This window comes from Artemia sp. Qi Xiang Cuo, unplaced genomic scaffold, assembly GCF_049724085.1.
Source record: "Artemia sp. Qi Xiang Cuo unplaced genomic scaffold, ASM4972408v1 HiC_scaffold_2970, whole genome shotgun sequence".
NCBI lineage: Eukaryota > Metazoa > Arthropoda > Branchiopoda > Anostraca > Artemiidae > Artemia > Artemia sp. Qi Xiang Cuo.
Genome location: NW_028300366.1, coordinates 66,049 through 92,508, shown reverse-complemented (window position 1 = coordinate 92,508; position 26,460 = coordinate 66,049). Strand labels below are relative to the sequence as shown.

Genomic DNA, 26,460 nt, shown 5'->3' with positions numbered 1-26,460 from the left:
TTTCAGACACATATACCGCATCCCATTCATAATATGTGCCTATCGCATGGCTTTTTTTGTGAGCAGCCCACTCTGATCATGCAGTAACTCAGCTTTGCTGGCAGACGCTACTACTTCTTTTAGCCTCTTTCTCAGGGGCTGGTCAACCGTCAGTGTGTCTACTGTAACTCCAGCTCGTTTCATTCCAAGTTTCGTTTGAATTGTGGAAACCAAAGTTACTGTTACCAAACGATTCCTTCTGCCTGTCTTTACATCCTTGAGTAAGCTGTGCAGTCTTTCTGAAGCTACGTTCGAAAATGGCAAGGAAAGCAAGTATTGTACAAACTTAGCTATGTTTGGTTTCTACGGTGGTTTCAACGGAGGTCCCTCGCACTCAAAGCCGATTTCCAGTAATCCACGGCTGTCAGAGTTACTGCTTCATCCTCATTGGCACTATCGGAATGTTCCCGTCACTCTTTTTCAATGGTATTTCATGACCACCCTGACAACGAGTAGCGTCTTAAATATGGGCCACGGGTGGGTGGCCCACCCGTGGGGGGGGGGTCGTCTCAAACACACTAGTATGCGTCGGGACCTATTTTGATAGTAACAGGTAATGTTTAGTTTTGTTAGTATTATATGGAGATTTCAATATTTTTTTTTTTTTTTTTTTTTGTATGATCCATTTGTTGAAAAAAATGGGTCTGCTTTCTATTATTTCATTTATGAATTTAATTGGAAAGCCATTAGAAAATTAAAGTTTTTTTAAATACAATAATTCTGAATCACAAAATTTCCGGAAACAAAGTCTAAAAACCTTGCCATCTAATGAAATAAAAACTCCTCTTTTCATTGAAACCAGGCAGCATGAGTGACAATTTAAATATCGGTAACTGCGTGTAGGTTTTCTATATATTGAGAAAAGCAAATAGTTATCTCGTTTAATTAACATAATGTACGGAAATGGTTGCATGTTTTTTCTTCAAAATAAACTGTTATGTTTTTTTTATCGAAGTTATTAAAATGTTAAAAAAAAATGTAATGATTCAAATCCATGCTTGCAAACACAGATTACGTCATCAATGAATCTACCCCAGAAACAAGGGGAAAGTCTAAAACTCAGTATAACGGACGATTCAATAAAATCCAATAAAAGGCTAGTCAACAGAGAACTAAAAGGGGCTCCCGTCGGTAAACCTAACACTTGTTTATAAGACTCCTCTAAAAGCGAAAGAGTAAAAAGAGTATAGATTAACCAAAGTAACCAATTTTATTATAGCATCAACATCCAAAGTTGCCAAGGAATATTTGGAAATAACACCGAAACTGCAAAGAATCGAATTCTCCTCCTATGCAAAGTTATTTGATTTTTCAGTGAGGTCAGAGGACGATTTTTGAGTTCCTAAAAGTGGACGGAACACCACATGCAACCGTTTTCCCCATTTAGAAACAGTTGACTGAAGAGTTAATACAATGGGGCATAGCGGGGCACCATTTTTGTGAACTTTGGATAAGCCATAGATTTTCAGCAAAGAATAACCTCTAGGGCAAAAGCTTCTAGAACAAAAAAACATTCAACACGAGCTTGAGAAAATGTGGATGAAATGTTTATTAGATTATTTTATATTATTTGTCCTTATTTGATAATTATTTATAATATTGTTTTTATCTATATTGTGTTGTATACCATTAATTTTACCATTTGATCCCTTTGAATCTATAATTTAGCTATCGGTATGAAGCATAAGAATCGAAAATATAGTGTACGTTCAATAAAAAAGTTATACTTCTTTCACCTAACTGCAGTTTTTCATATTTTGGTTCCTGTATACCGTTCAGGAATATTGGGTAGAACTGTTTGTTGTCGGTTGTTTTCGTATAGGTGACCTCGATCCTGCTGGTTCTATTTATAAACTTATTTCTTTTTATCTGTTTCTGTCACCGTTCGTCAGTTGGTTTCCATTTTTAATAGAATCACAAGACACATATTATCGAAAAGTTTTATAAACCTAACTAAATAATCATAAAATAAATCAAACAATTCTTAATATGCTTCGACAAGAAAACTAAATTTTAAACATAATGCAACCCAACGAACTAGATTGATCAATGAAAGTGAAAATATCAAAATTTTAAAGAAGTGAAAATTAGGGGAAAGGACTCAATTTTATCCGAAATGTTTTTTTCTTTATCTATCTACCTATATAATTGATATTTGTAATTAATTAATGTCTGTATATTGCGAGGAGCTGAATCTTAAAGTCTTAATTAATATCCGTGTAAAACGGGAAGCTGAATCTTAAAGGTAAGTATAAACTCCAGATATGCTTTTCAATTTGCTGAGTCAATTGGTTTTCAAGGATCAGAGGGGACATATTTTGATTGTTTACTTCCTGCCTGAAGGTAATCGAGTATTAAACACAATCTACAGTTTGCTCAGAACCAAAATTTTCCCTAAAACTTGACAAATTTTATACTTAGTTTGGTAAGTATAACATAAGGGATGGGGGGGGGCCAAGCTGAAACTTCCAAGGAATTATTTTCATTCGGGGGGGGGGGACTTGTAATTTCATGTTTTAGGGTGAGGGCTTCACCCTATAACATTTTTCTCTGGTTCCGCTATAACATACCTACTTATGGTACCGCTATAACATACTACTTTATAACATACCAGTTTTTTAAGAATGTGCACGTGAACTCATGATGTACATTCATTGTGCAATTGACAACAATAACAGAAAAAAACCTGTCTGCTTAAATTATATTATTACGACCATACTCTCAAAACACGTTTGACCACATTATACCTTGCCAAGTTTAAAAAACCGTGACTTTAGTTTCATAACATGCATTATAGTGTGCCAACTTTTAAAATATTCACGCGTAAGTTTAATGTCTCAGGCATGGGTTTTCTTGTGCAATTCAATGTCCCTTCTCAATATATAGAGGGTTTTTCTTGTCCCTTTTCATGTCCCTTTTTAAGCTTTATATAACTTACTACTAACATTTTCAGACGAAAAATTGAATCGGCAAAGAGAAAGTAGGGAAAATTTTGTATAGTTCTGGAAAATTCTCCCATGTAAAATTCCACTTGTAAGTTCATCCCTAGAAACTTCCCTGCACATGGAAAATCCTCCCCCTTGAAAATCCCCCCTTCCCAAAAAATGTCTGTTTCCTTACAAATAAAAAATACAATACGCAGACAACAGGATAACTTACAGTCCTTCCCTCAGGTTGTGGGGGGTTGTGGGGGGTTCCCTCAATCCTGAGGGAACTGAATAATCATTATTCCATTTTGAATCATACACAATTTTTACTGGTGTCTCATGAACAGATTCAATATGCTTATAATATGTGGTAATATTTGACTCATTGCCTGTTTTGTCAAATCCCGTAAAGTGTGATGGTGCTTTTTTTTTACTATTTTAATCTTTATTGTAAAGAGTGATATTTTTCTGACAGGACACTTTTTATTCTTCTGTAGCTGTATACTTATCTTATATCAAATTGTGAAAACCGTGAATAGCTAATACTTATGGAAACTAGCGGTTTAATATTTTTATTAGCATAGTTAGCCTTACTTTTTCCTCTTTGCTGTTATTTGAATGATAATACAGAAGAGCCGACGAAAGGTTTAATCAACATGTCGCGTGTTACCTATAGAACTATCATGACGATACCCCTCTTCATCAACTATTATTTCTATGCTGGCATTCTCTTTGAGTACTAACATCTCTGGAAATGATACTTTCGCATATCCACCATTTCTATAATTGAATTTTTTTGGTACTCCATAGAAATTTAATTCTACAGTGTCATGACAACGCACGCCTACGTTTTCGATAGTGCTACCACTTGTACTTGTTTCATAGTTCAAATACTTCTCCTTGTCAGCATTTAATGCTACAATGACACTAACATGTTAACACATTTCTAATGGAGGGTCATTCACATGTTCAATATACACTTCATCTTTGCTATTATTTGGTTCATTAATTGTTTGATTAATAGTAGTGAAGTTTGCTGGCACTTTATTTTTCGTCGATTCATCTTTATATTCCTCAGTGATATTTTCTGCAAATGCCCTTTTCATTTTTCCGACAATTTCGCTGTCTATTACAACATTATTTTTATAAAGGTAACAGTTTCGGCACGTCGACAAGATATGGTTTATGATATTAGTAGAAGAGTATGCATGTCTTCTTTTGATCTTCCGTTGAATGCTAATACCCGAAAGTTGACGATGGGATGTAACAATAGGTAGCATTTTACCACAAGCACTGGAAAGAAGTTTTCCTTCTTCATCAACTATTATTTTTATGTTGGCATTTTCTTTGAATGCTACCTTCTCTGGAATCTCACTCTTGTATATCCACCATAACAACAGTTGAATTTTTGTGACTCTCCAAAGAAATTAAATTTATTACGTTCATGATAATGCACACATACATTTCCAGCAGTGATACCGTTTTTAATTGTTTCATAGTTTAAATACTTCTCCTTGTCAGCATTCAATGCTACAATAACATTGGCATGTGACCACACTTTATTAAAATGCTCCATCTTCACTTTTTTTAAAGATATGACTTATGTGTTTATCGTACTACTGCGTAAAAATACTGATTTAATACATGAAATAGATAATGTAGTGTCGATATCTGGACATTGAATACCAGTGGCAAAGCCAAATTGTGTGACTTGACAATCACATATTAAAATTTTTAGATCCTTAATAATTTTTTGTAATTTTAATATATTAACAAAAAAAAAAGTTGAATAATTAAAAACTTAAAAAAAAATAGTTTTTTTTTAGGAAAAAAAAAATATTGAATTATAAACATTAGTACTCATTATTACGAGTATCAGAAAATGGACTTAAGTTTCACATCTGAATCAGAGAATAGACCTAAGTTTCACTTTTGATCGAGAGAATTGTATTTTCCATAATTTCCTTACAGGAAACTAGAGTTCATGGTAAAAAACCCTTATTAGCTCAGATTCTATATAAATAGTTTATTTTTCAATCTCTATCTGGACTGAAGTTTTACCTATGAACCAACAAATTTTATTGTCCGTACTTTTTTTACAAAAAACTAGAGTTAACGGTCAAAAATCCTTCTAAGCTTATAGTTTTCACTATCAACGTGCAATCCGTTATAACTACAATAATACGTCCTTCTGTCAATCAACCCATTTTCTCAAAAATACTTTTCAGCCATTTCTTGTTAAATATTTTAATTTCAACTAGTCACAACGGGTTTTTCGCTCGCAACTCGCCCTCCACTATAACTACGCTAATACATCCTTCTGCCAATTAACCCATCTCCTCCAAAACACTTTTCAGTCATTTCTTGTTAAAAAATTTCTATTTTAACTCATTCACACGGGTTTTTCCACATTTGAACCAGAGAATGGACCTAAGTTTCACATTTGAACGAGAGAATTGTATTTTGCATAATTTTCTTACAGGAAACTAGAGTTTATGGTCAAAAACCCATATTAGCTCAGATTCTACAGAAATAGTTTATTTTTCGATCCATACATGGACTTAAGTTTCAACTATGAACCAACGAATTGTATTTTCCATAATTTTCTTACAAAACACTAGAGTTTACGGTCAAAAACCCCTATTAGTTTAGATTTTTTTCGCTAGCAACTCGCCCTCCACTTTAAATTCGCTAATACATCCTTCTGCCAATCAACCCATCTCCCCCAAAACACTTTTCAGCCATTTCTTGTTAAAATTTTTTATTTCAACTCATCCACACGGGGTTTTCGCTAGCAACTTTTTTAATGGGCACCAAGTAAAGAAAAATCACACGGAATCAGACAACCGAGTCTTTCAAACCACGTAAAGCTATTTTAAAAGATACAATAATTACTTATTTAACAAAAAAATTTCGTTTTCAATGAGCACTAAGTAACCTACAATCAAACTGAATCAATCAACAGAGAGTCTCAAACATCGTAAAGCTCTGTTGAAAGATACAAAAACTACTTATTTAACACAAAAAATTTTTTTTTCTTGAGTACCAAGTAAAGAAAAACCACACGGACAAGCCTTTATAATAGTAAAGGAAGGAACATAAGCTCCTGGAATAGCATAGGAAGGGAGCATAAACTCTTATAATGGCATGGGGGGACATAAGCCCTTAAAATAGCACGAGAATTCCTATATATGCAAGCAAAATAACATGGGAATTCCTATACATGCACGCAAATAACATGGGAATTCCTATACACGCAAGCAAATAACAGGAGAATTCCTATACACGCAATCAAAATACCGTGGCAATTCCTATAAATGCAAGCAAATAACATGGGAGTTCCTATACATGCAAGCAAATAACATGGGAATTCCTATACAAGCAAGAAAATAACATGTGAATTCCTATACAAGCAAGCAAATAACATATGTGTTCCGATACAATCAAGCAAAAAAAAGTGTGACTTCAAATAAATGATAGAAAAATACATGGTATTTCCTATACAAGCAAGAAAATAAAATGGGAATTCCTATACACGCAAGCAAATAACATGGGAATTCCTATATAAGCACGATTATAACTTGGGAATTCACAGACATGCAAGCAAATAACTTGACAATTCCTATACATGTAAGCAAATAACATGGAAATTCCTATACATGCAAACAAATAACTAAGGAATTCTTATACATGCAAGCAAATAAGAAGGGAATTCCTATACACGCAATCAAATAACAATGGAATTCCTATACACGCAAGCAAATAATATGGAAAGAACGATACCTGCAAGAAATTCACAGGGGTAGTCAGTTATTCTGATTCTAAGAACATGGTAGGTCCTGGACCTTCAATAATAGATCAAGTGATTTAATATTAATGAACGATATGCAAATGGGAATTAAGCTACATGAACTATCTAAACTAGTTAATAAAACTAAATTAAAGCAAAGAAAGTGTTACTTCATATAAATTAAATAACAAAACATGGTACTTTCTATACATGCAAGCAAATAACATGGGAATTCCTATACACGCAAGCAAATAACATAAACATTTATTTTATTCAAATCCCAACCGCAAATCAAGTTATAGTATATTGAACAACCTCTGATTGGCTCATAAAAAATGCCCACGTCAAACGATACATTCATTGTGCAATTCTTATCAAAAACAAAAAGCTTTATACCCTTTTTTCCAATGAGAGTTAGCTTTAGCAACGACACATTCTTAACAAACTAGTCTTGACTAAAGGCAATTGTCTAAAAAATCAATCACACTAGGACCGGTATTGCGTACTCGTTCCTCTTTGAAAGATGTATTGACCTCTAGATTAGAATTACCTACCAGAAAAACCTGTTTGTACGGGGGCGTCGTAGAATAACATGATATTTCCTATATGTCTGTTAGAATAACATGGTATTTGCTATATGTCTGGTAGAAATGGTACTTAGATAACTACTGACGTGTTTTTCCCCGAGGAATTCCATATGGAATGGATGGCCGTATAAACTTCGGATGGGGATCATTCCATTGGAAATCGGAAGTTCTAGTGTTTTGTTTAAGAGTCAAAAATGAACTGAGGGCGGCTAGCCTTCCGAGCCCTCTTATCCCCAAATACATCCGATAAAGTTTTGAGATAGCCATTGAGTTTGAGTTTGTCATGGTATTAGTTCATTTAAGGTTGATTTGCATGTTCAATTTATTTCCCTCGTTTTAAGATTTACTTATTCATTTATATTAGTACGTGTTGTTTGTTTGTTTGCTATGATTGTTTATTTAATTTTGTATTCGTTTTGGGTTTCATTTATGCTTTAATAAAAACCTATTTTTGTTCGTTTTAAGCTTGATATCCATATTCAATTAAGCTTTACTCGTTTTATGAATTGTTTATTCATTTATGTTAGTACCTGTTGTATGTTTTTCGCTGTGACTGTTTATTTTAATTTCTGTTCGTTTTGGATTTCATTCTTTCTTTAATAGTTTTTCTGGTCGTTTTGAGATAGAATTATTGTAGGTTTTTAATTTTTCTGATCTCAAGCTTAATATGGCATTTGATTCTCTTTGAAAAACCACTTTTTTCAGGAAAGTACTTTACTGTTAATATTAAGCATAGACAAAGACAATCATTTGGAAGGAGGGCAGCCCCCCTCCCTATTCAATTTGAAAATACACTTTTTTGGTATTTTCATTGAAATAGTGGCTTTTTTGTATCTTTTCATCAAACAAACATCCTCCACCGCCTTAATTTTCGTGAATTGATGCCACTGCATATTGATGACTAGACAAATTCTAAAAAAACAGAAATTAAAACAAATAATCAGTATACACTTAAAACAAACCGAAATTACCACGAATAAGTGTAGGACTACTCCCCTCCAAGACTTCCGAAAGGCAAAATCGTGATTAAAACTTTAGTGAAAGCAATTTGTATTGCTTAAATTTCTTTGAAAAAACTTTTTTAAACAAAAATAGGGCTCCATTAAACTAAAAACGAGCTAACATAGTCAAATAATCTTCAAAGCGTAAAACTACCACAAATTACTATCAATAAATAAATGTTGCTCAAGGCTACAAACATTCATGCCTTCTCAAGACTAGAACACAATTTGAAATTTGCTGAAAAAAAAAAAATGATCATAGATTGTCAATTTAAAATACATAAACCGATATCTATTCCTTAAAGTTAAAAAAAAAATATTTAATAAAGTCAAAAAGTGAAAACCTTCAAAATAAGTTTTTCAGTTAAGTGTAAATTATGTGCTGGTGTATAGGAGACATGGAAATTGTCAGCCCTAATCTGACAGTAGGGCTGTCATATTTGTGGTAGTTTTAATCTTGGCAGATAATTTGACTTTATTTTTGCTCATTTTTGGTATAATGGAGCTCTTTACTTTTCAACACACGCTGAAAGTTTAAACTCAATTCCATTAACCCTTCCTGAAGTATTTTTGACATTTCGTTTTTACAACCTGTGTGAGCATAGTGTGTTTTGATTTGGTTCCATACAGTTTCAATATATTCCACATTGTTTGCCTTGATACTCTTAGTTTTAGTAGCAGCAGTAGCAGTAGTAGCATCAGAATTGATAGTATTAACTTTAGCTTTAGTAGCAGTAGTAGTAGCATGAGGAGAAGCATTAGAATAGGAATCCAAATATTTTCTTTTGGTTAGTTAAATATCCCCCAAAACAAGCCCTGTTAGTTTCAACTTCAGACACAAAACCTAAGATATTGCTATTATGCCCTTTTGAAAGCCTGTGTACAAACAGTGCGCTGTGATTTAGATCCCCCCCCCCGAAAAAAATCTTTGAAAATTTCACCTTCATACTCTTAGGCATAGTTGTAATAGTGGTCAAGGTAGTAATATTGGTATTACTAGTTGTAATGTTAATAGTAATAGCAGTAGTACTAGTAGCAACAGTAGTATTAACGTATTGCCTTTAGAAGTAGTAGTAATAGTTGAATTAGTAGTAGTAGTAATAAATGTAGTACTGACAGTAGTATTAGTAGTAACGCTCACATAATGCTTTTTTTCAGATAATCTTCCCCTTTTAGCAATCTTTGACAGTTCCAACTTAATACCCAAATCAACTCTTGAGATGCGCTCTTTTTACAATGTACATGCACATAGTGTCTTTTAATTTAATTGGTTTTCCCCCTCAATATAATAAATAGAGAAGTGTGGTAGTAGTGAGTGTATTAATAGCAGTAGTAGTGGCGGTAGTTGTAGTAGAATGCAAATATTGCCTTATTTTAATGATGTACTTCATCATTTCTTCCAAATACCGTTCAGTACCTTATCAAGTTCTAAATTAATATGCTCAGTCATTCCTGAGTTACGCCCTTTTGACATTCCGCATACAAATAAAGTCTTTAGATTTAGTTCAACACTCTCCTCAACATTCTCAGAAAGACTGGCTTGAGTACCCTTCGTCTTTTTGGAAAGTAAAGTTCCAAAATTCTTACCTTTTTCAACTACATATACTATGTGAAAACAATGAACAAATTGCCTAACTTACGGCTCTTGTCTTGACGATTGTGGGGAGGTTGACATTCCCAAAGGCATAATTACTGGACTTTTCAACAATGCTGAACAAAATAGCTATCTTAAAATTTTGATTTGATATGTTTTGGGGAATGAGAAACTTGTGGGAGGGATGCCCTCAATTCACTTTTGACTTTTGAAAAGGGCACAAGAACTTTCGACTTCCAATAACATGAGCCTCGTCCAACCCAAAGTTTATGCAGCCACTCGTTCCATAAAAACCTTATATATCCCAGGGCATACTTCACAACCCTTTCCCCTGGGCTCTGAAGCTTGTGTCAATCCTGAGGGAACTGTTATTTGCTCTCTGGACTATTGTGATTACGAGCAAAATGGCTATCTTACAAATACGATCCGATAAGTTTGGGAAAGAAGCTGTCAGGAAGGGGGGGGGAGCTAATTGCCCTCCCTCAATTTTGAATCTTAAAAGGGGAGTAAAACTTTAAATTTCAAATCAAATGAGTCTCCTCTAAAGTTTGCACAACCACCCTTTCTATAAGAGTCTTATATGCTCCCAGGGCACAACTATTATGCCCCAAGGCAAAACCCTTGCCCTCAGATTTTGGAGGGTTGTGTCAACCCCAAGAACCTTGTTATGTGATATTTGGAGTTTATTGGAACAAATAGCTACCCCAAAATTTCTACGGATGTATCTGGAGAAAAAAAGGAGATGATGAAGGGGGGGGGGGGGCTATATGCACTCTGTTCAACTTTACTCTTAAAAAAGACACTAGAGCCCTGATTTCTAAGCCAATGAGCCCTCTCCGAACTTCATACAATCACCCTTTCAATAAAAACATTATATGACCCTGAAGCATAACTTACAACCCTTGCCCTAAGGGCTGTGGGGTCGTCATCCTCACAGACCTAATTGCTGGACATTTCAACCATGCTGGGCAAAATGGATATTGGTAAAATAATAGGTGGGAGGATGGTTACCCTCCAATCAGTTCCGCATATTAAAAAGGGCACTAGAACTTTCAATTTCCAATCAAATTAGCCCTTTCCGAAGTTTCTAAGACAACTCCTTCTATACGGAGTGCCCTGATCTACAAAAAAAAAAAAAATCGTATGGTTAACGTTTGAAATCGACCATGAGCTATTTCTTTTTTTATCTCAAATAGGTAATGGAAAAAGTTAGACACAACACATTTTTACCATCCACGTATGACAAGGCATACAAGCAAACGCTTATATAATGACCATCTAAAATCAACAGGAACAAAAACCTTTCTTTTTCCTGAAGGCTGACATAAACGAAAAACAAATGCTTCAATAAAATACAACCCTTATATTTACACCCACCCACACTAGCCAATAAATAAATTACTTACCTTGTTCTCACTAACAGAGATTCTGTGAAATTCAACAAGCTTGTCCATGGCATCATCTTTGGCATTGGCATCATCAGCATCATCTTTGCCATACAAGTTGCCAATTGCCAAATAAGATAAAGGGGGAAGAAAATCATTACCAAAGAACATACAGAGAAAGACCTGAAAAAACGGTAAGAGAAAATAAGCAAAATCCTACCCTTTTATAAGATACTTTAGGGGTGTTAGTTTTGTGAAAACCATTCCAATTTTAAACTGAACTGGATTCGTTTGAAATTTGGTTAATAAAGTTCAGTTTTATTCAACATCTAAACTCTCTTAACTTTAAAGATTGATCTTTTATATCCTCTTTTTTCCTTTTTGGATAAAATTGACGAGGATCTGAAAGATGCAGCTAGACGGCATAATAATATGATATTGTACTGGCACGTTAATAATATGAGAGGGAGTAGTCAATTTGGAATTGTCTGAGTTAAAGGTAGGAACTGGGCCACAATTAAAGCTAAGGAAAAAGTTAAAGAGAGACGCACAATTAACACCAGGATAGAGTTACAGAAAAAGATAAAGACGAAAATGAAAAAGTTTGTAACATCTTGGATGTGAAGGGAACTATATCTATGAGAAAGAATTAGTGACAATACTAAATGGATTAATAATAATAGGGCTCGAGGTTCTAATAGTGTGGTAAATGAATTTCTTAAATATGTGGTTATGAGGTTAGAAATAAGTTAGTGAATATTGCTAATATGACTTTTGAAAAAGGGGAAGTACCTAGCGATTTTCAGGAAACCCTAATCAAACGCCCTGTATAAGGAAGGTGACGAATAACTGATTTTGCATTAAATCAGAAGTTTAGCAGTATTCTATACCAATTTATATGAATAATTTCGATAAACTTTTTTTAAGGAGCACAGGAAAGTCTATGGGAGAACATGGAATCAAACGGGGAAGAAAACCTTCCTGAACTCAGATTATGCTGATGATTTAAAGATCCTATTTAAAAGTGTGAGTCAAGTGAATGAACTTTTAGTGGCTTTGCAAGCTCAGGGTGCTAGAAGAGGTCTGAAACTTAATGTTAAAAGGACTAAGTCACTAAGGCTAGGAATAAGTGAAGATGAAAAGGTGACGTTGGGTAATCAAATCATCTCCATAAAGGCCACACAATGAATGAGATAATTGAAATTCTGAAACGTACAAATTGAAGAGAAGGGGACTCAAGATTGCTCCTAGAGGAAGACCTCTAGTAATGGGACTACTCTCTTCCCTATGCTCATTAACTTGAACATAAAAGTTTCTATCACTAAAAATTATGAAGGAGTATGAGAAATCCAGATAATTAAAAGATCAATCAGTTGATCATGGACTACATTTCCATAGGCATCTGACCAATCAAACAGGACTGCCATTGTGGCCTGTTTAGTTTTAAGAGAGTTACAAACATCAATTTCAAGGCGGGTGATGTTATCCACAGAGCTATTACCTTTTCTGAAGCCTGTTTATTCACTTGGAAAGAGATTATTAATTTCTGTGAACCACTCGATTCTTGATAGGATAACCTCTTCAAGGGCTTTACGGAAGGCAGGTAAAACAAATATATGTCGGTAAGACTTGGAGTCACTAGATGGGTAAGAAGGTTTTAAAGCTGCAGATACCGGGGCAATCTTCCAAGCATCTGGGAACTTTTGACTTGTACAAATAAGATTATATAAAGACTTAAGAGGGCAGTATGGAAATCATCTGAAGACTCAAACATCTATCATAGGCAGCGCGATAGCGCTGCCTATGATAGATGATATGAGTGGGTGAGATTGCTTCCTTATTATTATTATTATTATTTATTTCTAACCCACACTATACAGAGGTACAATACGTGGAGTATTGTACCTCTTATCACTCTTTTCTCTTTTGGCTTAGCCTCATTAATTCTTGGAAATGATGTTCCTTTGGAAACTTTAACAAGCTCGATTGCAGCTATAGAAAATGGGACATTTTTGTGATGGGCTGTCCTTCAAACTTCGGCCTGTTGGATATATTTAGGACATAGGTTATGATCTGTTGACTAGTGATCACGGTCACAGCTGATGCATTTACAAGCTGTAAAGCATCTAATTTAACTAAAAATAGGGTGATTATCAAGACAATTGGAAAGATTGTGTCAGAAGAAGAGCATTACTTAGATGTGTGACCAAGCTTAAAACATTTTGAGCAGTGAATAGACTTTTCTTGCTATGTTTCATAAGCTTTAGGCTATCAAACCAGATTGACCATATACTTATAAGCAGAAAATGGCGAACGAGTCTCTAAGATGTTCGCTCATTCAGAGGGACAGATATCAACTCTGATCATTCACTTATGATAGCAACGATCAAAATCAAGTTTAATATCCCGAATAAGAAGATCTCGGCGCCAGAACCACAATTTGACTTGGACAAACTGCCAGAATTTATCACAGAGCTGTCTAACAGATTTGAAGTCCTACAATCAGAAGTAGATGAAGAATGTATGTGGGAAAAAATAGAGGACAATTATAATGATGCTGCTAAGCTAGTCCTCGGTTTCAAGAAAAGACCAAAAGACCAATGGTTGTCGGATGAAACATGGGAGTATATTGAAAAACGAAAGCAGGCAAAACTTCTTCTTCCTAACCGCAGTTATGAGAATCGCGCGTTCAGCAACTTGACACACAATATCATGACAAGATGGGGAAAAAGAGTGCTAGGAAAGACAAACGTTACCACCTTGAAAAGAAAGCGAAACTAGCTGAAGAAGTTGCAAGAAGAGGGGACTCGAAGACAACGTGGGATTCAGAAAAAGTGCCTAAAGATTGGACTAGAAGCACCGTGGTAAAACTTTTCAAAAAAGGAGATGTCACAGTGTGAAAACCGGTATGGTATCTGCCTTCTTTCAATCCCATGAAAGTCTTTCGCTCTCATAATCCTAAAAAGAATAAAGCCACATCTTGACGGACACCTACGCGAGCAGCAAAACGGCTTCCATCCAAACCGCTATCAAATATCAAACTGAGTCTTTTTGGTAAAATTTATGATATTCTGAAGTCGTCCAAGGGGGAATGGGGACTTAAATTGTCTCTGAGCGCTGAAATTCCTAGTTTAGCCTCTTCTCAAATTGTTTGCATATACTAAATTCCTACACTTCCCCTCTGTCAGTTATAGTAAGAACATACTTTATCAACAGGCTAAATACCAGAATTGAAACCTGATTTCAACAATTACGTTGAGCTTGTTGTCTGCTATAACCACCAATACCCGTAGTGGCGGAGTGTGCTAAAATTTCTGTATCAGTATGCATCTGAATGTAATATTTTTTTAGTGCAAGGAGGGGCATTTAATTACCACAAGGTATTGTACGCATTTAATATGCATTTAGCGTTTAATATACTATAAGGAGGCTACATGTTTAATTATATTTAAATAAATAAAATTGAAAAAGTAAAATTGTTTTTTATCAAACAGTTCGTGGTAACGAACTGTAAGTAAGAAGTGACCCGGGTTACCAAATGGTAACCGAAACTCTAAAAACAGAATTTTGATACCAATAGATACATCAAAAGGATCAGATTTCAATGCTGATTTCAAATATATAAGTTTTATCAAGTTTAGTTCTACCCATCAAAAGTTACGCGCCTGCGAAAATTTGGCTGATTTTCGAAAAAAGGCGGAAAGACCCCCTAGAAGTTATAGAACCCTTATGAAAATCACACCATCATATTCAGCGTATCAGAGAACCCTACTGTAGAGGTTTCAAACTCCTATCTACAAAAATGTGGAATTTTGCATTTTTTACCAGAAGAAAGATCCCGGATGCGTGTTTATTTGTTTTTGTTTTTTCCCAGGGGTGATCGTATCGACCCAGTGGTCCTAGAATATTGTAGGAGGGCTCATTGGAACGGAAATTAAAAGTTCTAGTGCCCTTTTTAAGTGACAAAAAATGGAGGTCAACTAGGCCCCCTCCCACGCACATTTTTTTCCTAAAGTCACCCGATCAAATTTTTGAGATAGCCGTTTTGTTCAGCATGATCGAAAATATGATATCTATGTCTTTTAAGATGACCTAACCCCCCGAAGTCCTCGGGGGGAGGACTGAAAGTTATGAACTTTACCCAATGTTAACATATAGTATTGGTTATTGGGAAGTATACAGATGATTTTCACGGGGGAGTTTTCTGGTAGTGGAGGATGGGGCTGGGTCGGGGTTTATGTGGGAGGATCTTTCCATGAAGGAAGTTTTCATGGGGGAAGGGACATTGCTATGAAGAGGGCGCCGGATTTCCCAGCATTATTTAAAAAAAACGATCAGAAATTAAATAAATAAAAAAAAGTTTTTCAACTGAAAGTAAGGAGCAACATCAAAACTTAAAACGAACAGAAACTATGACGAATATGATTGGGTTCGCCCGCTAGTCAATACCTCGCTCTTTAAGCCAAATTTTTTTTAGTACTCTCATAAGGGCTATTTATTCTAATTAAAGGTCTTTCTGACTAAGAGGTCATTTTGTAAGAATTGGAACAAGATTCGAACTTTAGCTTAATGAGCAAGGTATTTACTAGGGGGCAAACCCCCTAATATACGTATTAAAAATCTATGAATATAGAAGTTCGTTATGTAAGTTAATTCGTAATTTACGTATATTTATTACTAATAAAAACGTTCGTAAATAAAATTAAACAAGTTTCGAGAAAGCTATTTAACCAAATAAAAGTAAAATTAGCATGCAAATTTTGTTTTAATAATTCATGTGCGGTGAGCCAAAATCAAAACCTGCATTAATTCAAAAACGTTCAAAAATTAAATAAAAAAAACAAGTTTTTTAACTGAAAGTAAGGAACGACGTTAAAACTTAAAACGAACAGAAATTATTCCGTATATGAAGGGGCTGTCCCCTCCTCAACGCCTCGCTCTTTACGCTAAAGTTTGACTTTCTCACAACTCTATTTTTTTACAATTAAAAAACTTTAGCGTAAAGAGCGAGGCGTTGAGGAGGGGACAGCCCCCTTCATATACGGAATAATTTCTGTTCGTTTTAAGTTTTAACATCGTTCCTTACTTTCAGTTAAAAAAAACTTGTTTTTTTACCGTACATGAATAATTACAACAAAAAGTTCACATTAATTTCACTTTTATTTGGTTAATTAAAAACTGATCAACAATCAGTTGATCAGTTGAAATCAGTTGAAAAACTTGTTGTTTTTTTTTAATTTTATTTCTGATCTTTTTCTTTAATAATGCTGGGAAATCCGGCACCCCCTTCATAGCAATGTCCCTTCCCCCATGAAAACTTCCTTCATGGAAAGATCCTCCCATACAAACCCCGACCCACCCCCCCCCCCACATACCAGAAAAAATTCCCCCTGAAAAGGTCTGTATACTTCCCAATAACCAATACTATATGTTAACATTGGGTAAAGTTCATAACTTTCAGCCCTCCTTCCGTTGACTTTGGGGGATTAAGTCATCCAAAGACTTTGTTATCAGATTTTCGATCATGCTGAACAAAATGGCTGTCTCAAAATTTTGATCGGGTGACTTTTGGAAAAAATGAGCGTGGGAGGGGGCCTAGTTGCCCTCCTTTTTTGTCACTTAAAAAGGGCACTAGAGCTTTTAATTTCCGTTCGAATGAGCCCTCCCACGATATTCTAGGACCACTGGATCAATACGATCACCCCTGGAAAAAAAAACACAAAAAAAAACAAATAAACACGCATCCGTGATCTTTCTTCTGGCAAAAAAAATGCAAAATCCCATATTTTTGTAGATAGGTGCTTGAAACATCTACAGTAGGGTTCTCTGATACGCTGAATATGATGGTGTGATTTTCTTAAGGTTCTATAGCTTTTAGGGGGTCTTTCCCCCTTTTTCCTAAAATCAGCCGAATTTTCTCAGGTGCGGAACTTTTGATGGGTAAGGCTAAACTTGATGAAACTTATAAATTTGAAATCAGCATTAAAATCTGATTCTTTTGATGTATCTATTGGTATCAAAATTCTGTTTTTTAGAGTTTCGGTTACCACGAACTGTTTGACTAATATGGCAGATGAAGCCCAGGGGAGGTGGAATCTTTCAACGACATATCCCTTAAAAAGAAATTCTTAACGACAATCACGTATGTTTTTTTTTGTAACGATTAATTTAAAAAAAAAAAACCTTGTCCACAAAACATGTTTTTTAAAGAAATATAAAGAGCTTCATAAAGTCAAAAATGAGCAGAAATAAAGTCAAATAATCTTCAAAGTCAAAAACCATGGAGTCTAATAAAAACAAAATAAAAAAATATAAATATTTTTTTTACATGGAAGACTTCATAAAGACAAACAGAAAGTCATTTAAAAAAGTTTTTCTACACAGCAAGTTTGTCAAAGAAGAGTAAAGAGCTCTATTAAACCCAAAAGGAGGAGAAATACATTCAAATAATTTATTTAAGTGTAAAACTACCACAAATCACCATCAATAACCAAATTCAACCCAAAACGAACAGAAAATACAATAGGTAACTGACTAAAACTCAAAACGACAAAAAATTAACATGAGTAGGGCCAACGACCCCCACGCCTTCTCAAGACCAGAACATAATTTGCAGTTTACTGAAAACAAAATATGTTCTAAAAATTTTCACTTTTTGAATTTAATAAATAAAGAGGTATTGGAGGAGTAACTATCAGAATATGTATATTAAACTGACAATCCACAGTTTTTTGTAAAGTGCAAATTACTTTCTGGTCTAGAGAAGACACGGGGGCTGTCAGCCCTACTACTTTTAACTTTTTCTCGTTTTGTATTAGACTAGGTTATCTATTGTAATTTCTGTTTGTTTTGGGTTTCATTTATTTATTAAGGGTGATTTGTGGTAAATTTACACTTGGAAGATAAGAAAAACTATCCTGGCATTAAAAAAAAATCCTGACATTAGAAACCAAGTGTCTAGAGTTTTTTGACCAAGCAAAGTAAATTCATGCCGGTTTTTTTTCTTCATAGAGCATGAGTTATGATGCTGGACATCAGGTATCAAGATTAAACAGCTATATCGCAAGTGCGTCTGAGATTCGAGTTGAGTGATATTACACCAACATCTTGCAAGTTACAAGAATATTTTACTCGCCATGGAAGCACGTTTTCCTTAGCTTGTTTAAAAAGTCAGAATGAGTGGTACTTTCTCCTAACAGACTTGGTGAATGTTGTGGCTAATGAGTGTCGGTTCAAAAATAATGCAGAGAAGGTAGCATCAATTGGCAAGCAGCTCGATAGCTCTGCGAAAGCTCGCTTTCATAACCCATTTGAAAGGCAGCCCTTTAAGCGGACTTATGTGAAGCTGTCTGAACTTCCTTCAGTGGCTCTTGGCATACTAATTTCTTCTGCGAAGAACAATTTGCTAAACTTGACATAGTTTTTGCACGAAACAAAATGGATGTCTTTATTTGTCACGGATGATGAGTTATTAAAGATTGCTGCAGCTAGCCTTAAAAAAGGGTTCTATCAGACTTCTACTGGCGCGAAAAGGCTTAAATCGATACCAAGTCAAGTACCATTTGAGAAAACGAGCCCAGGCTATTCATTAGAAAAGGCAGTCGAACACAAGCAAGCCGCTACTCATTGTTTAGAATCATCCTTCAACGAATCATACAGAGAGGATAAATCAGGAAAGAGGAAAAAGAGAACACCATTGAAGAATAAAATCGGACTTGCTGTGAGAAATATAAGAATCCTGCAAGCAAGCCCAGGAATATTTGCTGCTCGACGCAGGCTACTGCCGTCTAAGGCGGACAATATTTGTAGCATTGCCTCATTTCGGGGGTCATGCCTATTTAAACCTGTTTCAATAGAAATGATGAGGGAGAAATATGGATCAGAGTATGAAGAATACAAAAATCTTGCGACTTTTCTACACGAAAATCACAGCAGTCTATGCAAGGAAACAGATTCTAGTTTGTCAATGTACACCGAGGATAACTTTTTAGAAATATATTTGTATAGACTAATTGCCATGGCCAGCTTTAAACAGCTCCTTTTGACTCAGTATGCAGTTGACAGACTCTCTAACAAAGTAGCATTAAGAGAAAGGAGTAAATCTAATGCATATTCACATCTTTGCTTGCCACTTAGAGAAATGATAGAAAGCTGCACCAATAACAGTAAGACGACTGTTGCGACATTTAGAAAGCTGTTTCTGCTAGCAGTCTCGCGAAACAACATAAATCAGATGCGCAAGTCTTGGGAAATCCAGCTTTTCGGTTAATATATCAAGATATCGAGGAACATCAATAAGACTATGAAAGTTCTGAGTAGACTTCGTATTCTGCCCTCTCAAGCAAGGGTCGAGTCACTGAACACTGCAGTGGAAAAGGGGAAAAAGGTGAAACGCTTGCTAACAGAACAGACATAGAGGAATGTCAACGAGAACAGGGAGTTCTGAGTAGGCTTCCTATTCTGCCCTCTCGAGCAAGGGTTGAGTCACTGAACATTGCAGTGGAAAATGTAAAAACGGTCAAACGCTCGCTAACAGAAGCTGATTGCACAGTGGTAGCCGACAACAATCAGCAGATCAAGATAACTTTGACGAATTTTACAGAAAGTCTGAAGGATGGCGAACAATACGAACGGAGAACTGGCATCTGTACATGGCTAGCATGAAAACATCTGAGACCGGAATCCCTGGATTTTTGCCGAAATTTTACAGTTTGAAACGCCCTAACTACCAAGAATCCGTTCTTGAGCAGCTGCGTGACATCGTTTCTTTTGTGTCTTACATGAAAGAAAAGTGTAGGCAAGGAGTTGGCTTTCGAAACCGATCTGTCAATGATGGAGCTAAATTGTCCGTGGGGTATCTACTCGAAATGCTAAATAAGGACCTAAAGCACGGCACTACACGACTCTTAAGCCACGCAGATTGGGAGCGAACCAAAGACACACTACCCTTTGTTTCATCAACACGATCCTCCGTTCTTCAAAATTTGGAACTAGAAGACAGCACGACGTATGAACGACATAAGTATGATACCACCAACATCAATAACTACCGGTACGTCATCCGCAAGCATTTGGTCCTTGTATCGATAGATTCAGAAAATACTGATGGTTTTTATAACTGGTTTACGCTTGAGCCGTTGAATCCTAAGTTTCTCGAAGCTGAAGAAATGGGACTTTCAGCTGTGAGAACTTAGGAAGAGCAAATAGTCCAGAAAAACGAACTTGGAAACATTTCTTTGCTTGAGAAGGAAGTTATAACCAAAATTCACCCAGTTCACAACGTACTCCCAGTCCTTCCACGTAAAACGGACAATTCTTTCAAGAGAACTGTTAGCTTTACAAAGCTTAGCAAAAAGGAAAAACGAGACTTTACAGCGGAATTGCGGAAGGATAGTTCAAATAGAGAGCCATCAGTTTTGTATCCCGACTACCTTCCCAAAACATTTACGTCTGCAAAAGATAAGCCAGTAATTCGGAAGAAGCATGTTTGCCGGAAAATATTGAACAGCAGTTGGGAGTTCATTTCTCGTGAAAGTGAGCCTGAGGTTGTGATTTGTTACGGGTTGCAACTCCTTTTCAGGAATTCTGGTGCAGGAACTAAGACCTTAGAGGAATACTGCGATAATTTCCTTAATAGATTCATCTTTCCGCTAGCTAAGGGTGGTATAAGAACATGTGTTCGACAAGCATTGCTACCAATCGGAGGAAAGGCGTTTATTCAAGGAAAGTGTTCTTCTAAGGATGAATTTTCTCAGTTCTTGAAGGTTATTGATAGAGACATTAACGATTTTTTCTCTTAAAATCCTCTCCAATCAAGACAATAATGGCTTCTCGTGACTTTTGGTATGGCCTGATCTACGCTATGTGTGACCATCTTCAGAAGAGGAAAAACGCTATTTTCAAACGCCACAAGATAAAGAACGTGCAAGTCATCGTGGATGGCTATAGGCAAGAAACTGAACCATCAATTAGAGCCAATCCAATTGTTTTTCATGTCTCAAATGAAGGAGAAATCTCCGTCGATTATAAAAAATCAAGTTTGCTAACTTTCATGCAGAAGCAGACCATTCTTTTCTGCATGTGGAAGATTGGTTCCATTTCAGATATGAAGCGTTTCCGTGTCGTCACTAATGATACAGATGTCTTGCTTTCTTCGCTTCTGGTTTTCAGAAATTTTAATGAAAAGTGTCCTTGCATCAACATTTCTATCGATTTCCTTGAAAACTCTCGGAAACCCCTATGCGTCAAGAATGTTTACGCAATACCTGAAATATTTGAAAAAATCGTCCTTGACGATCGACTTTCTTCGCTTCAGTTTGCACCGGAGTCTGTTGTAACCAGTTTGGTGATAGGTGGAGCTACAGATTATACGAACGGTTTTTGGAGATTTGGAATAGAACACTCTTTCAAAACCCTCATCGAGCACTTTCGAAAGGATTTGGTAACTAGAGACCCGACCAGGGAAATCCCTTTTAATAAGGACGCTTACGACGAGTTCCTTAACATGTTGCATATAGCCCACAATCAACACTTATTCCCAGATTTTTCCATAAAGCCTGATGCAGATATTAGAAAATGGAAAGTCCGGGACCTAGACAAATTTATCAATAATATTATCAAACCAAAAGAAAAAGCCGGAGGAGTGAACAAGGACACTGAAGTGCAGCAAGTCAAAGAATTTGTCACGGAGGAAAACTATGACCTTGAAAAGATTCGCGATATCCGCCTTCTTCCACGTGAGGAAAAACAATACAGACTGTGGATGAATTTGGATCAGGAAAAGTGGCTACCTTCAGAAGCATGTACTTTCCAAAAATTCCTTAGGGATAAGTACAGCATTCAGGTTTGGCATGACGTAAATCTCGCCCACCCTGATACTCTTGATCCTCAGGACTATGGATTTAAGTCCGATTCCTTTGACTTGGGGGACAACCAGATTGGAGATTTGCTCTTATTTAAAAGACTGAAAAGGAGATAAGGTGCAAGATAACGGATGGCTTCAAATTCAATGAGCTCTGGTTGCCATATATGTTTATTTTAATATGTTTATTGCATCATATATGCAAGTATTACTCTGCACTTTCTGTTTTTATTGTAGAATCCATTAAAATTTTAAACTATTATTTCTTCTCTAGATGTAGGATAGTTTGGATGTATGGAGAAACACTATGAGTGCGTTCCGACCCTTAACTGCAGTGAAGTCAACCTTCGTTCTCACTGCAGTTCTGCTAAACGGACAAACAGGCTCAAGCGCTAAATGTTAATGCATGAATATAAGTTTTTAAAAATGTTGCCTGCTTACTGTAAAATCATTAACTGTTATTAATCATTTATTTACACCTTAATTTATTAATATTGTTTTGATATTCATATTCTAATAATATTTATATTATGTTATTATCTATTATAATAATATTATTGCATTATCATCACATATAATATTATTATATTTATACTATTATGTAGACATTAATTATTTACTGTACTATTTAGAGATTTTTTTAAGGATCTGATCACCATTATGTAAAGAAACCGAATTCACAAGAATGGTATTTAAATTGAAAAAAAAAAAAAATTAGCAACGACAACAGTCAAACAGTTCGTGGTAACGAACTGGAAGTAAGGAGCGACTCAGCTCAATAGTAGCCAAAACTCTAAAAATGGATTTTTATATCAATAAATACACAGAAAATCAAATTATTATGCTGATTTCAAATAAATAAGATTCATAAAGTTTAGTATTACTTATTAAAAGTTACGGGCATGAGAACATTTACCTGATTTTTGAAATACAGGTGGGGGTACCCCCTAAAATTCAAGGAATCTCAATGAACATCCCACCATCAGATTCTGTGTACCAGATAAAACTGTTGTAGAAGTTTCAAGCTCCTATCTGTAAAAAGGTGGAATTTTGCTATTTCTGGCTAAAATGTTTGGCATGGATGCGTGTTTATTTGTTTTTGCTGTTATTTTTTCGTTTTTTTTTTTTTTAATAAGGAGGGTTTGTACTGAAATTAAGTCCTAGAAGATCGGGTGTGGGTTTCCAGGAACAGTTGAATACTTTTCAAGAACAGTTGAATACTTTTCAAGAACAGTTGAATACTTTTCAAGAACAGTTGAATACAAAACTGAAGAGTTTAAAATTTGATAAGGTGGAAGATGGACGGGATAATTTTTAAGAGCGTTTACTGATAAACTACAATGCAGGATAAGTATAATTCAGGGTTTGTAGCATGAGTTTTCTAAGTTTTCTGTTTCGAGTCTAGAGCGACCCCCCTCCTTCCTCCCAATACTTTAATATATACGGCTGACAATAAAACCAAGCTCCAACACTATTTACAAGCTCATTTGTGTGTATAGAGAGGGAGGGGGTGTGTCTCCAAGGAAAACTCATGTCTATCAATGGAAAATCTTTATTTTCAGCAAAAAGAGCAAAGACAATTGAAACTACTTACCCAATCCTGAATTGCTCTTCCGGTGTTGTAATCAATTTCATAATTTTTCTTCTGCAATTTCTTGTTCAAAAGCTCCTTGAGTTTGTGCACATTAAGTAGATCAATATTCAGAAGTTTTGGATTTCCACAAGGATTTTGGAATACAGTATAGGATCAGTTTTGGATTTTGGAATACAGTATAGTATGCTATGATTGCTGTATTTATAAATTCTACAATTGTCACACAATGTTACTTTTCTTGTGTCCGTTTTTTTTGGCGAAAATAGTAAAATGCAAATCTTTTATCGTTCTTTAGCATACTTATATAGCGTCATGACAGCAGCTTACTCTCTAAGTAAAGTTTTGAACGCGTTCTACTTCCTGAAATAAATCCTAAAATTGATACCTCAGTTACTATGGACTGTAAAGAAAAAAAAATTACATGATGTCGAAGCAGCATATCGTGATTGCAACCCCTCTCCATGTTTTTTGAGCCTATAAATTATTTCATGTTTTGATCTGAAACTAGTTTTAGGGGTTTCATACTATTTTTTTAAACAATAGAAAGTGTTGGTACACTTACTGGGGGTTTACCTTAGGGGTTTGAGACTATTTTTTTTGATACTATGGGAAGTGTTTGTGTTCTTACTTCGTTGCAGCTGCAGCTGCAACTATTATTTTACTGAACTCGGCACAAACGAGGCATTTTTCGTCGAATATACTCTCTGAAATATGTAGATCATAAAATAGTCTAGCATAGGTTGTAGCCTACTGTTATGACGTTATTCATCATCTTGTATACGAAAATGTGGTTTTCCGTTGAAAAAAAAAGACTCTACTTAAAATATTTGTCCTTCATTAATTAAAAAAAGCGCTACATGTTGCAATTTCTTTTAAAATGACCCATTAAACAGCTCCCTATGATATTCCAATGACCCACTGACAGTGGTGGAAAAACGAAAAAGAAAAAACATGCTGTCGATGCAGAATATCGTGGTTTCAGCCACCTTTCTTGTTTTTCAAGCCGATGCATTTTCCATGTTGTTAAAGCAAAGGGACTGTAAGTTTTATTTATAGGGGTTCGAGCCAATGTGGTTCCAACTGTGTGCTTTTTTCCTAATTTGTTTTATCAGCCAATTTGTTTTCCTAGCTGTTCAATTTTTTTATTCCTATATTCACGGCTCAAGGTACTTAAAGGTCTTTGATATGCCGCTATTCAATTACCTTGTTTTGAAACCTTGAGGATTTAAGGGTCTGTTGAATCTTCTTGTGAAGGGGTCAACAGAGGGACTTGCAGGAATAACGTTCCCGGGAAGATCGTTCCAGTTAAAACTGCAACGCCGGATGAAGCTCTTCCTCAAGTACTCGGTTCTTGGCGTGTCCTCCTTTAGATAATTGGACCGAGCTGTGCGCCTTCACGTCTGCTCTGTCGATTGGACAAAGGGAGGAACAATGCGAGAGAGCTCGTTTTAAGGAGGCGAATTCATGTACTTGTAGAAAACAGCCAACAGCGCTACATCAAACCTTTCATTTAGAGTAGAGGAAGTCATGTGAAGAGGCGTAGCTCACTCTGTTTTTCCTATTCTGGATCTTTTGGAGTAGTGCTACCAGTGTTTTCGGGACACCAGCAAATAGCGGGCATCCATATTCAGCTGTGAGTCTCATACAGGACTTGTAGAGTCGGATAATCGAGCTGGATGGAAGGCTTTTCCGCCAAAGAGTGACTCCGAACTTTCTTGCGCAGGAGGTTCTCACCCGATCAAGGTGGTTATTCCAAGAAAGATTGGCGGAGAAATGAATCGCCAGTAGACGGATCTCGTCGACTCTGTTTACAGTTTCTTTTTTTAAGTTGAAACTCGGTTGTTCACACGGCAGCTCTGATCGAATAATAAGAAGCCTTTTGTTTTCGATGCATTGAAGTTGATCACCCATGTATCAGACCACTTTTTGACTTAAAGTGCTGCAGAGGCTTGCAAAGTTGTCTCCCATGTAATTTAGGTAGATAAGGAAGACTGTAGGTCCCAAGACACTGCCCTGAGGAACCCTTGCTCTCACTAAATATTGTCGAGAAATAAACCCGTCGAGGACAACCTTCAGTGAACGGTTGGAAAGAAAGCTCTTAATCCCTCTTAATAGACATCCATGAACACCGTGCGCATAAAGTTTCTTCAGCAGACCACGGTGCCATACTCTATCGAAATCTTTGGCAATGTCGAATGACAACAGCCTAATCTCGTACCGCCTTGCCTGGAGTTCTATCTACACCTGATGGTAGGCTACCAGGCAGTCTAATGTTGAGCGTTTCCACCGGAATCTATGTTGGCAATCGCCTAGAATGTCATTTGATTCCAGGAACTGTTGAATTTTTTTTTTTTTTTGGAGACACTCTCATAGACTTTGCCAATGCAAGAGAGGAGGCTAATAGGCCTATAGGAGCCCATGCTCGTTGGATTGCCATCTGGCTTTAGAGAAGGTATAATATGGGTAGATTGCCATGTTTCTGGGAAGGTTCCGGGGCAAAAGCATATCCAGAAAAGCCCGGACAATGGTTCAGCTAGTTCGGCACTGCAGGATTAGAGGACAACATTTGGTATGTTGTCAGGACCTGTGGCTTTAGTCACATGAAGAAAAGGCGAAATTCTAAGGATCTAAGAAGCAGAAGCGAAGGAAAGTTAAGTTTCCGGTACAGTATTTTTGGCTAAG

The 26,460-nt window shown here is 36.0% G+C and overlaps 1 long non-coding RNA gene across 1 annotated transcript in view; it reads right to left on the bottom strand.

Moving 5' to 3' along the window:
• Positions 1 to 11,394: 11,394 nt before the first annotated feature.
• Positions 11,395 to 26,460, bottom strand: part of LOC148938756 (uncharacterized) — a 29,493-nt gene continuing 14,427 nt past the window's right edge. The window contains exon 3 of the long non-coding RNA XR_016143631.1: positions 11,395 to 11,506. This is a non-coding gene — a long non-coding RNA (uncharacterized LOC148938756). The remainder of the gene's footprint in view (positions 11,507 to 26,460) is intronic.